This window comes from Octopus sinensis, linkage group LG11 (genome assembly GCF_006345805.1).
Source record: "Octopus sinensis linkage group LG11, ASM634580v1, whole genome shotgun sequence".
NCBI classification, from domain to species: Eukaryota; Metazoa; Mollusca; class Cephalopoda; order Octopoda; family Octopodidae; genus Octopus; species Octopus sinensis.
In genome coordinates this window covers 40,088,286-40,105,785 of record NC_043007.1, presented here as the reverse complement: position 1 = coordinate 40,105,785, position 17,500 = coordinate 40,088,286, and the positions used below count along the sequence as shown (strand labels likewise).

Genomic DNA, 17,500 nt, shown 5'->3' with positions numbered 1-17,500 from the left:
ACATAAACACCCACCTACAAATGCGTGCACACACACACACACACACACCATTATTTCATTTTATGAAGGTTCGTTGTGACAAAGCTCTATGTAGCAGTAATTTGATAACCAAGATTACAGAAGAAAAAAAAATTGATTCCTTCTTAGTCGTTTGCCATCTCTGGAATTTCTCATTTAAATTCAAACAGCATAGGAGTGGAGTGTGGTAAGTAGCTTGCTTACGAAGTACATGATTCTGGGTTCAGTTTCACTGCGTGGCACCTTGGGCAAGTGTCTTCTACTATAGCCTTAGGCCGACAAAAGCCTTGGGAGTGGATTTAATAGACGGAAACTGAAAGAAGCCTGTCGTATATATGTATATATATATATGTGTGTGTGGTTGTGTGTCTGTGTTTTTTCCCCCGACATTGCTTGACAACTGATGCTGGTGTGTTTACGTCCCCGTAACTTAGTGGTTCGGCAAAAGAGACCGATAGAATAAGTACCAGGCTTACAAAGAATAAGTCCTGGGTTGATTTGCTTGACTAAAGGCGGTGCTCCAGCATGGCCACAGTCAAATGACTGAAACGAGTAAAAGAGTGAAAAGGGAGTATTCTTTTAAGGAATCATTTCATTGTTTGAAGAAAAGAATGCAACAATTCAGTCACAATTGGCTTCCATTTGTGTTTTGAAGTGGTTACTCATTCCATATTGTACAACTTGCGTAGCAAGTAATTCACAATCTCTTAAAACACATTACCATATTTGATGGCCTCTAAGATGCATGAGTGCATAGGATGCACCCTAGCCTAGACTATGCTTTTGTAAAATAAATTACCACGAAAATAATGTTTTAATTCTTCCACTTACCTGTATAACTTTATGTTATTACTGGTAATTATAAGCAATTTATGGCATCCACATTTGATAAAAACATACCATAGGCGATTATTCACCATAGATGGCAGCACATGTTTTGTAAACATACCTCTGATGTATAATTTCGGCTAACAGTCATAAGTTTTGAGCCTACATTGATTGTATTGGTTGTAGGGTGATTTTTTAAAGCCATTTTTGGGTAAAAAAGGTGCATCTTATAGACCATCAAATATGGTAATTTTAAAAATTGTTTCAGTACTCAGGTTATCTCATCATATTACATGAGCAATAGCAATAGCTGCTAAATATCAACAGTGTAGAAGGTGCAGGCAAATATAAAAAAGTGATGTGGTGAAATCATTAATATTTGTAGGCACAGGCATGGCTGTATGTTAAGAAGTTAGCTTCCAGGTTCAGTCCCACTGTCTGGCACCTTGGGCAAGAGTTTTCTATTATAGCATTGGACCAACCAAACCATCATGAGTGTGGTAGACTAAAACTGAAAGAAGTACATTGTGTTTGGGTGTGTGTGTGTTTGTATGTGTGTGTGCATGCATCTTTGTGTCTGTGTTTGTCCCTCACTGCTACTTGACACCCAGTGATGGTTTGTTTTAAATCCCCATAACTTAGCAGTTTGGCAAAAGGGATCGATAGAATAAGTACCAGGCTTTGAATAAGTATTGGGGTTGATTTATTCAACTAAAAATCCTTCAAGGCGATGCCCCAGCATGGCCACTGTCTACTTTAAAAAAACTAAGTTAATGAAACAACCTGACAATCTGATACTATGCAATGTGGTCTCAAAGCAAACAGACACTGGATATTTGCCAGGAGGTATTACAGATCTAGGGGGCCCAGTTCTGGTCCAAGACCCAAATTCTGATCTCTGTATATTACGGCTTGTTGCCAATGAATAAATACCATATGGCCCAGTGCATCATTTTGCCTGGGAACTTATAATGCTGATATCCCAGTCCTATTGCTATGCAAAATTCAAATGAGCATAACACTTCTTAAGTAGCATCCACACAATAAAATCATGAAAAATACAGCAAAATTTCTAAGCTTTCTAAAAATGAAATGTCACATTGTTACAGACCTGTCTCGCTAGCCAATATCCAGTAAAATTGTTAAATTCATTGAATTATTTGACACAAAGTGAAGCCAAAGAACCATACTAATGTTTGATGCTTCAAAATTATGGTTTAAAAAATTCTAGAATTAGTCTAACATCTATATCCTTTAAGTAACATAAGAGTAAACAAGTGCTGATATCTTAGATACATCAGAATTTCCAGAATTATTGAAAGATATTTATAGAAAGAGATAAATATCCATTATCTCTGGTTCTTAATATCAACAATGTGAGATGTTTTGGAAATGTTTACTCTCAAATGAGCAAAAAAAAAAACAAAAAAAAAAACAAGAAACCAGCTATAAATCTGTAGAAGATTATCTTACATTGTTATTAGGAGCAATACTACAGGAGACCAAAAACTTAAGTTAGTATTTGCTTACCATCCTGAGGTGGCACCAAATATAGTCTAAATGCTGCATGGAAATGTAAGAGAAAAGTCTTGGTTACACAGGCTCTTTTTGTACTGGATGGTTCATTGACTAGTGTCTTGACATCAAATGTTACTATGAGGAAAATATTAACACCTTATGAGAGCTCAAAATCTCTCGTGGAAGCGTCATCCAACCAAAATGCAAATATATGGGAAACTACCACCTGTGTCATCTCTTGTGAAGGATAGGAGAGTCCAGTTTGCTGGACATTGTTGTAGAGCTGAAACCGAGGCAATTTCTATTCTTCTCCTCTGGAAGCCATCTACTCGCAATACCAGAGGGTGCACACTCTCCTCCCTGATGTAATCTCCAGGGATACAGGCATCCAGCAACAGGACCTCCGTAATGCTATGATGGACTGTGAAGTCTGGCGTAGCATGGTGAATTCCATTGTCTCGACCACGGTCAAACAATGATGATGATGATGAACATCTTAGGCACTTCTTGAGATGAATGTCACTGGTTGTCTTTCAAACCTTGATTCATTTTAAATATATGGACCTCATGAAATCATTTAAATTCCACCAAACACAACTTCACCACTAAAGCTAAAAGTTCAAGTTGTCTTTTCTAGAAAAGACTTGGAAACAGCTTACTTGAGTAAGTACTGTTAATAGAAGTCTCTGCATTCTGAACACCAATAGTGTTCAGATACCATGAAGAGAGAATGTGCACCACCTCAGGGCCTTCCTATCAACGGCTTTACAGCACACCAGATACCCCCAAGCTGAAGTGAGGCCCTCAGCTACCGAATCAACTGACTAGCATTTGATCTTAAATCTATCTTGGATCATCTGCACCATTCAGAATGCAAAGGGCCAGAATGTAATGGGCCAGAACATGTACTACAAGACATCTTGACCATCCTTCTAACAGTTCTGTTAGTCCACTGTCCTAGCTTGTTACTTCTTTTTAATCAACACCTAAAGGATGGAAAGCGAAGTTGACCTCGGTGCAATTTGAACTTATGAGCGCAGAGAGTTAGAATAAATATCGTGGGGCAATAAATACAAAACTCTTACAACTCTATCAATTTGCAGCTTTTATGCACACACACACACACACACGACTAGGAAAGCATGACAGAAAAGCATAAGCTCAAATTTTTTTGGAGCTATTGAGTTTTTGGATAAGGCGTACAATAAACATACATATACACACGCATACATATACAACAACAAACGCACTCCCATATATACATACACAGACATGCACAGGCACATACATGTTGCTAAGAGACTAATATGCACAAACATGAGTTCAAATTTTATTAGAGCTATTGTGTGTTTGGACAAGATGTGCAATATACATACATATACACACATAAAAACATGCATAGACATATATACACACACATATACACAACCACACTATTGTGTGTCCAGACAAGATGTACAATATACATATATATTACACACATATACACATGCATAGACATATATACGCACATACACATGCACACAACCACATACACACACATACATATGCACCCCCACACACCACACACACATATGCATACATACACACAGATACACACAATCATGTGGCTAAGAAGCTACGAGTTCAAATTTTATTAAAGCTATTGTGTCTTTGGATAAGGTGTACAATAATATTATTTTTTTTTTTTGCTATGTTTAACCTTTGCAAATAAAAACGTAAATTACACACACACACACACATACACATGCATACACACACACATATATATACACACACACACACACACACACACAATACACACATTTGCACCTATATCTATCTATATTGCAATCCATCTACCTTACTCTCCGTTTTGCCTCCCATTCAACAAATCTAACTGGGAAAAAAAATCTAGGTGCCTCAATTCACATCAATTTGCTTGCTTGATTGTTTGGCCTGCCTGTCTACTTGTCTGACCACTACGCTTGTATCTTAGAAACTACTAAAGCTAAGAAGTTCACAATTTTTTTTCTTTTTCTTTCTTTTTGCTAAAATCTGAGACTGTCATGTTATTTTTTTTTTGCTTTCTGTGCTTAAGGTCTTATATATATATATATACACATGTATATGTATATGATTTCTATGTAGTTATTTCCATGTTAAATACACATCTCAACTCTATTCAGAATATATATATCGTTTACTGGACGACCTACAGCTTCTGTTTATCTTCTTATCTGTGTGACTCTGTCTACTTCTCTTCGTAGTCAGTCTATTTAGACACACACACACACACACAGATGTACAAGCACAGACACACACATGCACTCACATGGAAACATACACATATTCTCACAAACACACACACACACACACACACACACGCACATATATATAAAGACAATTGCACCAATCAATTAATTATTAAGCAATCAATTTATTGATTCATACATCTGTCTGTTGGTTTCTTTGTTGTATTACTATCCACATAGAGAGTGAGCATGCATGTGATTATGTATGTGTGTATATGTATGTATGTGTGTGTGTGTGTGTGTGTGTGTGTATGTGTGTGTGTGTATATGTATATATATATATACATATGAACATTACATACATACACATGTGCACACAAACATACACATAAATGTATGTACTCACATATATATATATGTATGAGTGCATATATATACTGTTGGGACAAACAGGAGGGATAGAACTTAATACACAAGAGTATATATATGTGCGTGTATATATATATATATATATATATATATATATATTTGATTCAGCTGGTAACTGATGCAACTTTGCAGCTGAATAGACTCTCTCTCTTTCTGTAGGCATACACACATACACACACACATAAATATATGTATGTATATGATGATATATATATATATATGCCAGCATGGAAAGTGGACGTTAAATGATGATGATGATGTATGTATGTATGTATGTATGTATGTATGTATGTATGTATGTACATATGGCTGCTTTTAGGCAAGCAAGCAAATGCAGCAGCAGAAGCAGCAGTAGCAGTAGTAGTAGTAGTAGTAGTTTTGGTGGTATTAGTATGCTCTAATTAGTCCATTGGGAGCAATTTCTTAAAACAAGCACAACACCAACATAAATTAGTAATAAAAATGAAAAAAAAGGAAAAATGTTTATATCTAAATATGATCAACCCACAGATAGCTGAAAAGAAAATTGAAACCTTGGCAGGATTTGAACTCACAATACAAATAAGTACATTGAAATACAGGAGCACTTTCCAACATTGATAGTCCAGAATCACTCATAATCTGCACTAAAATATGACCAGGAACTTCAAATTCCAGCTGCTGTCAGACTTAGTTCGCTGGTACCTTGTACAGTACAGTATTAGTAAATTTGTATCATTTGTACTAGGCACAAGAGTGGCTGTATGGTAAGAAGCTTGCTTCCCAACCACATGGATCCAGGTTCAGTCCCGCTGCATGGCACCTTGGGCAAGTGCGTTCTACTATAGCTTTTGGCTGACAAAAGTCTTGTGAGTGGATTTGGTAGATGGAAAGTGAAAGAAGCCCATCGTATATTTATGTGTGTGTGTTTGTCTCCCACCACCGATTGAAAACTGGTGTTGGTGTGTTTATGTCCCTGTAACTTAGCAGTTAGGCAAAGAGACTGATAGAATAAGTACCAGGCTTAAAAAATAGAAAGTACTAGATTTGATTCATTCGACTAAAATTTTTCAAGGTGGTGCCCCAGCATAGCTGCAGTCTAATGATTGAAACAGGTAAAAGAATAAAATTATACTAATGGACAGGTACCTATATTTCATTTTAATAACTGAAGTAAATTTAAGGAGGAGACCTGGCAGAATTGTTAGCATACTGGGCAAAATGCTTAGCAGCATTTTGTCCATCTCTATATTCTGAGTTCAAATTCCACTGAGTTCAACTTTGCCTTTCATCTTTCAGGGTCTGCAAAGTAAGTACCAGTTGAGTACTGGGGTTGATGTAATTGATTTATCCCCTGTTCCAAAACTGCAGACAATGTGCCAAAATTTGAAATCAATTATTTAAGTAAATATCTAATTTAGAGTTTGTTGACCATGGTAACCACACTTGGTTTGAGAAAATCAATAATGTGGAAAGACTTTGGAACAAAATGTTCCAGAAAATATGAGAGAGTGCTAAAAAGGTCTGGGCTTTGGGTAAAAGAAAATGCAGGTGGATCAGTTAATTTAAATTGTATTCAACATATTGCACTCTCAGATTCACACACCTATTGCAGTGGTCCTTCAGTTTTTCTATGCCCTGCAAAAGAGCTCAAAAGTTTGTGCCTCCAGCCAGGCCTTTTGTAACAGCATTAATGCCAAGAACTTTTCAACATACCCTCATAAATATTTTGTTCTTATACCCTAAATCACCTAACCTACTTCTTTTGCCACCCCAAGGCATTACATTAGTTCCACCCTGCTGAGTGGTGCAACCTTGAGAAATTAGCAAATCGATTTTTTATCTCTTATCACTTTTCAGATTCCTCTCCAAACTAAAAGATTAATGGTTTTCTTGTGCCGGTTTTTTTAACTTTGGTATTTTTTTCCAGTTTTTGGTCGAAGGAAACATTTGAAACAATAAAACTTCCAATTCCACTAAGGGAAGTAGATTGACAGAATCAGTGGAGTATCTGATAAAATGCATTGTATTATTAAGCCACAGATGTGGTCTTGTGGTAAGAAATTTCATTCTCAACTCAGATTCAGCCCCAGTACATGACACCTTTGGTAAGTGTCTTCTACCATAACCCTGGTCCAATCAAAGACTTGTGAATGCATTTGACAGACAGAAACTGAAAGAAGCCTATTGTATATGTGTATATATGCATGTATGTCTGTCTGTCTGTCTGTATGTATGTAGGCGCAGGCATGGCTGTGTGGTTGAAAGCTTGCTTCCTAACCAAACCACATGGTTCCAGGTTCAGTCCCACTGCTTGGCATCTTGGGCAAATATCTTCTACTATAGCCTTGGACTGACCAAAGCCTTGTGAGTGGATTTGGTGGGTGGAAACTGAAAGAAGCCTGTAATATATTATATATATATATATATTATATATATATAATATATATATATATGTATATCTTTGTGTGTTTTGTGTTTGTTCCCCCACAATCACTTGACAACCATGTTGGTGTGTTTACATCGCTGTAACTTAGCGGTTCGGCAAAACAGACCGGTGGAATAAGAACTAGGCTTACAAAAGAGGTTGATTTATTCGACTAAAAAGCAGTGCTCCAGTATGGCTGCAGTCAAATGACTGAAACAAATAAAAGAATGTTTATGTGGTCACAGTTTGGAGTAGTCACTATGGAAATATGCTTTCTTGTAACTGTAAGGGTTTTTAACTCTTATTACTAGCAATATAGGTGCCACCTGGCACCCTCAGTCCCAATCAATGGATGTTGATGGTGATGAGGAGGAGTATGAGGAGGTATTTAGATCCATTTCCTCATCTTCTTAGATTCCTACAGGACAGGGTCCTTGTCTTTGATCCTTCCATTTACTATAAAATAAATACCAGTTATATTATCAGGTTATGAAATCCATCCTTCCCTCCTACTCACAACAAGCCTTCTTAGAAATAAAGATTATAACACACATACACACACATGTGCGCACACACAACACACACACCACACAACACACACACTGTCTTGTATTTTCATACTTTCTGTCTGTCTTTTATTTTCCCCCTCTGTATGTATGGCAGGGTGTACAATATATTCTTTTCTACTCTAGGCATAAATTTTGGGGGTGGGGACCAGTTGATTAGATCAATCCCAGTACGTAACTGGTACTTAATTTATCAACCCTGAATGGATGAAAGGCAAAGTCGACCTTGGCAGAATTTGAACTCAGAACATAAAGACAGGATATACAATATATTTGCATGAATGAATGTATATATATATATACGCCTGTATGAATATATAAATACATGAATGTATGTAAGTATGCATGTGTGTGTGGTGTGTGCATGTGTGTGTATTTTTGCGTAAGTTTCTACATGCCACATGCAGTAAGCTGGACAACTATATATGGGCTCCTTCAAGTTGAACATTAATACTAGCTCACTGGCTGGATGCCCTTCCTAACACCAATAACTTTACGGAGAATATTGGATGCTTTTTCATGTGGTACCAGCATAGTAACTTGCAAGACCAGGTCCTTTAAACGAGTTTAGTAGGTGCTTATTACGTGCCACCACCACGTGTGCCAGTTGCATAACCCTGGCATTGGCCACAACTACAATCTTACTTGCCCTGACAGGTCTTCTCAAGCACAGTATGTTGCCAAAGGTCTCAGTCACTTGTCACTGCCTCCATGAGGCCAAAGTTTGAAGGGTGCTTTTTATGTGCCACTTGCATGTGTGCCATTTACGTGACACTGGCATTGGCCATACACACATGGTTAGACTCTTATTGATCCACTCTGATGAAAGAGGCTCTAGAGGTTACCAATGTTTGTTTGATTCCATTACTGGCAGCAAAGGTTTGATCAGTTACATCTACTAACATTACTACATTATGCAGTAAGTCTGAACACTCAGAAACAGCTGTTGGACTTGTAATACTTTCTGCCTGCTATGTAATCTGAGTAAATTTGCTCTATAAAAATGTATATGTATTTATACTTGACTAGCTGGACCCATGAAAACTTCATGGAAAACATAAAAAATAAGCCTCTGTAAACGGTGACTTCATTTAACAACTATCGAATAATAATGTATGAAGAGGCTTTGGGAAATTGTACGAAATACAAAAAATGTAAGCATCTTTAGAGACCATTCCACCTTTCTTTCAGTCAGCGCTCACTCTATCTCTCACTCTCTCTCTTTCTCTCTCATTCCATCTCTGTCCCTTCTCTTTGTAGCTTTGCCACTCACTTCAACTATTCTGCTCTGCTTAACACTTTTTACTTGTGTTTTTTCTTTGTACCTCTCCCTTCACTGTAGAAAAGTAACAGCAATATCGCCAGGTATTTGCTAAGAGAGAGGCAGAGAGAGAGAGAGAGAGAGAGGCAGAGAGAGAGAGAGGCAGAGAGAGAGAGAGGCAGAGAGAAGAGAGAGAGAGATGCAAACAGACAGAATAAGTGTCAGATAATAGATGGATGGATGGATGGATGGATGGGCAACATTTCTTTTGCAATTTCTATATTTTCAACTGCTTTATCATTTATGGTCAAAAAACAAAAAGTTTTCCAGTGTTTTCTCTATGATGATGTGAGAACGGTTTCATTCTCTTTCACTATTATTCTCTATCCACTCCCTTCCTTCACTCAATGCATCTCTCTAACTCTCTGTCTCCCCCTCTCTCTCTTTCCCCCCTCCCCTTTCCCTCATCTATGTCTCCTTGTCTCTTACCCATCCTCCTGCATTTAACACATTACATTTGTCTTACCTGTCAGCTCTATGAATCTCCTATCTCTCATCCCTTTTCTATCCCTCTTCTTTGTCGCCTTGCTTCTCATTTCAACTATACTTCCTCTGCTTAATAACGAGTTTTATTTCTCTCTTTTTACCTCTTCCTTTGAAGTGAGTGTGGCACACACCACAGATACATCCGTAAAAAAAAAGCATATTAATAGTTAGGATTGTTTATCCTCTGAAAACATCTGAAAATTTTGAATCTGTTTTCTCTTATTACATGTATACATGTATATGTATTTTGCACATTAAAACCCAAGATTTTATTTGTTTATTTGAATCATAGGCGCAGGAGTGGCTGTGTGGTAAGTAGCTTGTTTACCAACCACATGGTTCCGGGTTCAGTCCCACTGCGTGGCACCTTGGGCAAGTGTTTTCTACTATAACCTCAGGCCGACCAAAGCCTTATGAGTGGATTTGGTAGACGGAAACTGAAAGAAGCCCGTCGTATATATGTATATATATATATGTATGTGTGTGTGTTTGTGTGTCTGTGTTTGTCCCCCTAGCATTGATTGACAACCGATACTGGTGTGTTTATGTCCCCGTTACTTAGCGGTTCAGCAAAAGAGACTGATAGAATAAGTACTGGGCTTGCAAAAGAATAAGTCCCGGGGTCGAGTTGCTCGATTAAAGGCGGTGCTCCAGCATGGCCGCAGTCAAATGACTGAAACAAGTAAAAGAATAAAAGAATAAAAATTGTCTCCATATATACACAAAGATATACATATATATGTGTGTATATATTTCGTTTTTGGATTTGATTTGCAAGATTCTTTATGTGAGTTTGTGTGTTGAAGCATATTCTGTTTGTGTCTGGGGAGAGTCATTTTCTTTTTGTGCCTTATAATTTAACACACACACCGGTAAAATTTCCACTTATTCCTTATTTTTATTTTCCTAAAATTTTCATTGTGTCTTGCAACCTTTTCAATAGTCTTGACTATTGTGTGTATATACATATTTATGTATGCACGTAGGAATGTATAGGTGTGTGTGTGTGTGTGTGTGTGTATTTGCATACACATCTGTATATATTTGTGTGTGTCTTGTGTTTGTAAGTATATATTCCTTTGTTTCTGCAAACACAAACCAGCTAAAAATCTCAAAACAATACAAGTATGGTGTCAACCAATGATTTCTCTTGAGAATTACTCCAACACCTAGTTGTCAATCAACCAGTCAGAGACAGTTATTGGCGCTTCTTGTGAAGAAACCCAGAAGTGCATCTCATTCAATATTCAATAGGGAAATTTGTGCTGTGCATGTATTTGTGTGTTAGCATATGAATGTGCTAATATATGTATATGATGTGTATATGCTTGTGCGTTAGTATATGTATATGTTGTATATGTGTTTGTGTGTTAGCATATATATATGTGTTAGTATATATACAGTAATCATTCATCATATCACAATTCACTTATCATTCACTCAGTACATCTTGGGTTCTTTTGATTAATATATGTAAATTTATATCACAGACTTCTCAGTAGATCATGGGTTTCTGCAGCCAATAGGTATACAAAAACAGGACAACAAAACATCCAGATAGACGATACAAAGAAAACAAGGATGGGTTATTCAAAGTTTTCTTTCGTCAGTCAAGTACCAGATTATCTTCACAATTTCGGCTGATTATACTTGAGATTGCTCCAATCTGGCACCAGCTCAATTTAATTTGTCCTTAGTCGAAAGACACCTCTTGTTATTTTTATTGTATTTGTGTAACATCATCCGTTTTTTCTGTCCTTGTTTTTGTAATACATTCTCTGCTTTCTTCCCAGGAATCTAATGCTCTTAGCTTAGTTTCTCCTAGGGGCTGGCCAGATTGGAGCAATCTCAAGTATAATCAGCCGAAATTGCGAAGATAATCTGGTACTTGACTGAGGAAAGAAAACTTCGATGACCCATCCTTGTTTTCTTTGTATCGTCTATCTGAATGTTTTGTTGTCCCATTTTGTATTACCTAACTATATATATATATTATATATATTCTTATATATATATATATATATAGTAGTGGCGTATGTACACTTTGGTCTATGTATTATCTATATATCTATATAGATCTATATCTATATAGATATATATATATATAATATATATATATATATACATAATTTATTGAAAAGCAGCAAAATGATCACAAAAACTGTTACTCAGAGTTTCACGTTCCCGTTCGTTGGACAGTTTTGTTTGGAATGCTTTTGTAATATTTTTGCTGCTTTTCAATGAAGCATAATACTCTACCTCTGGTATTCGGATACTATTTTTTTCCACCTTATTTCACATTTATGTGCTTACTCCGGTATATATATATATATATATATTAATATATGCTAAGCTAAATGTTTTTTGGAATGGCCAATAACCTGTTTTAGAGAGCAAAGATGAAGAAAATATATGGTATATGAAATACTGTATGAGATAAAGTCATGATTTACTGAAATCATTTTTGCCTTGAGATAAGGTAAACAAACATAAACTGAAAAGAGCAGCTACAGCTTAGATTTCTAAGATTAGTTCAGTTCTTGAATGAACTTAATCAGTGCTGGTATAGAGAATGCAATAAAATTCATTATAAATAATTTGCATGTATTATATAAAGCCAGAAAGTTCAGAAAGACCAGACCAATAATGGGCTAAATTATGTGAGAGACAGGCTAACAGACGGGAAGAGAGAGGGGGGTGGAGATAAGGGAGTGGTGTTGAAAAGGGTTGGTGTGAAGGAAAATGAGAAGAAGCAAATACAGGAAAATGATAAATCAATCTGTAAAAAAGTGGGTGGAGCTAGGAATAAAGCTTGTTGTTCAATATAATGTGGAGAAACATAATGGAGGAAGTTTGAACTTAGATTATAGCCTAAATTATTTTGTGTATAGAGACCATTAATTAAATGTGTGAAGAGGAGGTAACTTCACTTCTTATTTTGGTGGTTGAAGTTGGTCATCAGAGAAAATGGTGAAGGTGCATACCTCAGTTGTTAGAGCGTTGGGCTCACAATCATGAAGTGAGTTCGATTCCCGGACTGGGCTGTGTGTTGTGTTCTTGAGCAAGACACTTTATTTCACATTGCTCCAGTTCACTCAGCTGCAGAAATGAGTTGCGATATCACTGATGCCAAGCTGTATCAGTGTTTGCCTTTCTCTTGGATAACATCGGTGGCACGGAGAAGAAAAGCTGGTATGCATGGGCGACTGTTGGTCTTCCATAAATCTCTCAACATGCATAAAGTCACATCCCCCTCAGTACTACTCCCCACTCCCAGTTGAGGTTTTTTTGTCTTGCAATGTACTTGGTAACCCTCTTGGTGCTTGTGCCATGTAAAGGGTACTGATACTGGTGTCACATAAAAAGCAATAGTACTGGTGCCACGTAAAAAGTACCCAATAAACTCTGTAAAGTGGTTCGCATTAGGAAGGAAATCCAGCTGTAGAAACCATTTCAAGACAGATAATGGGCCTTGGTGTGGCTTTCAATCTTACTGTTAGACTGTTAGACTGTCCAGCCTATGCCAGCATGGAAAATGGACATTAAATGATGATGATGATTATGATAATGAATATATGTTTGCGTGCTTGTGTATCAGTATCATCTTCATCACCATCATCATTTAACATGTTTTTCATGTTGACATTGGGTTGGACAGTTTGACAGGAACTGGTGAGTCAGGCGACAGTGCCACTCTATACTCTCTACTTTGGCATGGTTTCTATAGCTGGATGCCCACTCCCCCCCCCTCTCTCTCTCTCTATATATATATATATATATATATAAAATTAAGGAGGAGAGAAGACAAATTCAAAGGTCGATGTATATATTCATTCAATCCATATTAACAAAATTCTCCATGGTATACAAAATACATACGCAGATGCATTCAGCTATATGATATATAAAAAATTTTTAAGAATTTATAAACACATACATATACACGAAAATTTATAAATATATAAAAATTCATAGACATATGAAAATTTATGAACACATAAAAATTCATATTTTGAAGCTGTATGGTTAATAGCGCACTAATTTTGGGTGCTTCAACTCAAGTACCAAATTCATCTGAATCTCAATTAATTACGTATATGTGTATATATATATAATAAACGTCACCCTCTTCAAGCCTAGCCAGGCTCATGGGCCTGGTTTCCAGGTTTCTGTGGTGTATGAGTTCCCCCCAGCTAGACGGGACGCCAGTCCATCGCAGTGTTACTCAAGAAACAGGAAGAGAGAGAGAAAGAAAGTTGTTGCAAAAGGGTATTGATGGGCTCATCAATACAGGATTCCATTATTCCATATTGTCTAAGTATATGCACTATATTTGGAATACAAGACAATATAACGGATTTTACATATGAATATTATGGATTATTGCAGAAAACTAACCAAGGAAGTATATATGGATTTAAAAACTCTCATCAGAAGCAGTAATTTTTAATTTTTAATTCATATTTCAAACAAACACCATTTTATAGTATTACTTCAAATTTTAAAAAAAACTACTATTCGATATGTTATACAAAATTCAAATTTTATATCTCTGAAGAGCAGAAGAGTTGTCTATAAATGCTTATCAATATAGGATTTCATTATAGGGACAGCATTTCTGTGAAACGATCGTAAGATGCTTTAAATACTTAATTCAAAACTTTTAAACTGTCATGTACATTATATATTTATACTTATACATATTTACATATATTTTTATACATATTTATATATTTTTAATACAACAATTATTTTTCACACGTGTATATCTTTCTGAGAAGCTTTCTAATATTGATTTCCTGATATTAATAATAATGTATTATAAAAAAAAAAATATATATAATCACTTGTATTAAGTATATAAATACTTTAATAGTATTAATACTTTGAGACAATAGAGCACTCAATATAAATTCAGTATATAATATATTCATTGAATATATTTAATTAAAGATTTATATATATACATACAAATATATAAAAACACTACGCTCATTATTATATTAGGACAGTCATGTGTTTATGTGCATAGATACATACCTTAATATATATATATATATTTACATACATACAGGCATATCTGCGTGGTAAGAAGCTTGCTTCGGAATCACATGGTTTCAGGTTCAGTCCCATTGTGTAACACCTTGTGAGTGGATATGCTAGACAGTAACTGACAGAAGCCTATCGTATATATATATATATATATATATATATATATATATATACACATATATATATGGATGTATGTATATATTTATGTGTGTGTCTTTGTGTCTGTGTTTGTCCCCCTACTATTGCTTGACAACCGACGTTGGTGTGTTTATGTCCCCGTACCTTAGCAGTTTGTCAAGAGAGATCAATAGAATAAGTGGTAGCTTACAAAAAAATAAGTTCTGGGGTTGATTTCTTCGACTAAAACACTTTAAGGCTGTGCTCCAGCATAGCCAGTCAAATGACTGAACCAAATAAAAGAATATACAGAGTTGGCCAAAAGTCACCCGACAGTAAATCAAAATTCCATAAATACCATCTCTAATTCTGTATCAACTGGAATGGAAAAATGTGTCGTTCATTAGAATCCAAAAATGTGTTGCTTCAGTTTGAACAGTTTTTATGGTGTTTCATATTTAGATGCTTTTATTAAATTCATTCGGATGTTAAACATAAATCAATCATGGAATTAAATGGTTTTGATTTACTGTCAGGTGACTTTTGGCCAACCCTGTATGCATGAATGAATGAATGAATGTATGTATGTATGTATGTATGTATGTATGCATGTATGTATGTATGTATGTATGTATGTATGTTTATATGACGTACATACATATGTATGTGTATATTTATATATAGATAATAAAACATCTTTCATATTTATAAATGTATATATATATATATATATATGTATATAATATATACATATATATATACACACATATATACATACATATATACATACACACATATACACATACACATATGTATGTATGCATGTATATATGTATGTAGGCACGTATGTGTATATATATTTATATATGAATAATAAAACATCTTTCATTTGCTATATATTTATGTATGTATGTATATATACATACATAAATACATACATACACATATGTATGTATTTATGTATGTATATATGTATGTGTATATATATTTATATATGGATAATAATACATCTTTCATTTGCTACATATTTATATAAGCATATATATATATATATATATATATATAAAACTTATAAATAAGGGCAAACGAAAACATTTCTAATGCCAAATATGCCGAAATTAGAAACCCTGTCTATAACGATATAATTTTTCACAATACGCACACTACTCAAAAAAAGGTTGACAGAAATCTCTAAAAAATTCCATTATTACCATATCGGACCAATTGCAGGGTTTGTTGGTAAGAACCCTCCCTTCGTTAGTGATAAATGTGGCAAAGAAATAAATGAGATACTTACTCATACCCATGGAAGAATTGGCATTAGAAATTTTTTTCGTTTGCCCTTATTTATAAGTTGTTTATAAATTTAACCTTTAAAGGTATTTTTTAATATGCTGGCCATTGATAAATTTTTTTTTCGAAAAAATTTTATCCAACATTAAATATATATATATATATACATACACAGATACATACATACAAAACATACATACATATATACATACACACATATATATATTCACACACACGTATGTATGTATGTATGTATGTGTGTATATATATATTTATATATGAATAATAAAACATTTTTCATTTGCCATATATTTATATATACATACATACATACATACATGCATGCATGCATACACACACACACACGTGTGTGTGCACGCAGGTGGCAAAGAAAGCTACCAAAATACTCATTAACGACACATTTACACAGTTTCCGTGTAACAGCTTATCTGTTTCACTTTTTATTAATACTAAGTCGCCAGTTTCATTCTCTCTCTCTTTCTCACTCAATTCTTCTTTCTCATTGTTGTTTTTCTCACCTTACTCACCTTTCGAATTCACCTTAATTGTCACTGTCTGTTCTCTCTCCTTACATATTCTCACATTTGTACATATTTTACTCGTTAACACTTTTCCTGCCCTTCTTTCTTTCTTTCGTTCTTTCTTTCTTTCATAAACACATACATACACACAAATGTATATACACACACATACACAGGCACTCACACATACACGCACACATACATAGGCATATGCACATATACACATGCACACTTGTCCATGTATACACATATGTGCATACACATACATGGCACACACATACAAACACCCACATACACATACACACAAACACATGCACACACACACATACAGATGTATACACACACATACAAATGTATACACACACATACACATGGACACTAAAACACGCATATACACGAGTGCATACACAGATATGCACACACACACACACATACACATTTACACTCAAACATGCATATACACACATGTATACACACACATGCACACACACACATATAAACACCCACATATACATACACACACACATACAGACTCACACAAACACACATACACACACCAGACTTACTCCATCACTTGGTTTAACACTGCTAATGGAACACATGGGTAATTTCAGTAGAATCCATTCTATTGTAAGCATTCCAATTTGATCTCTGTTCTGCAGACAATTCTCTGCATCCACCACTCAAGT

At 35.3% G+C, this 17,500-nt stretch overlaps 1 protein-coding gene across 4 annotated transcripts in view; it reads right to left on the bottom strand.

Annotated features, from left to right (window-relative positions):
- The window catches only part of LOC115217445, a 127,676-nt gene that overhangs the window by 59,675 nt on the left and 50,501 nt on the right, over nt 1–17,500 (bottom strand). Inside the window, exon 1 of one of the 4 annotated variants that reach the window (XM_036507379.1) lies at nt 9,274–9,372. The exons of the other annotated variants lie outside the window; for them this stretch is intronic. The gene's annotated coding sequence lies outside the window, so the exon portion shown is untranslated. Of the gene's footprint in view, nt 1–9,273; nt 9,373–17,500 lie in introns of those variants that run through there. 4 annotated transcript variants of the gene reach the window in all.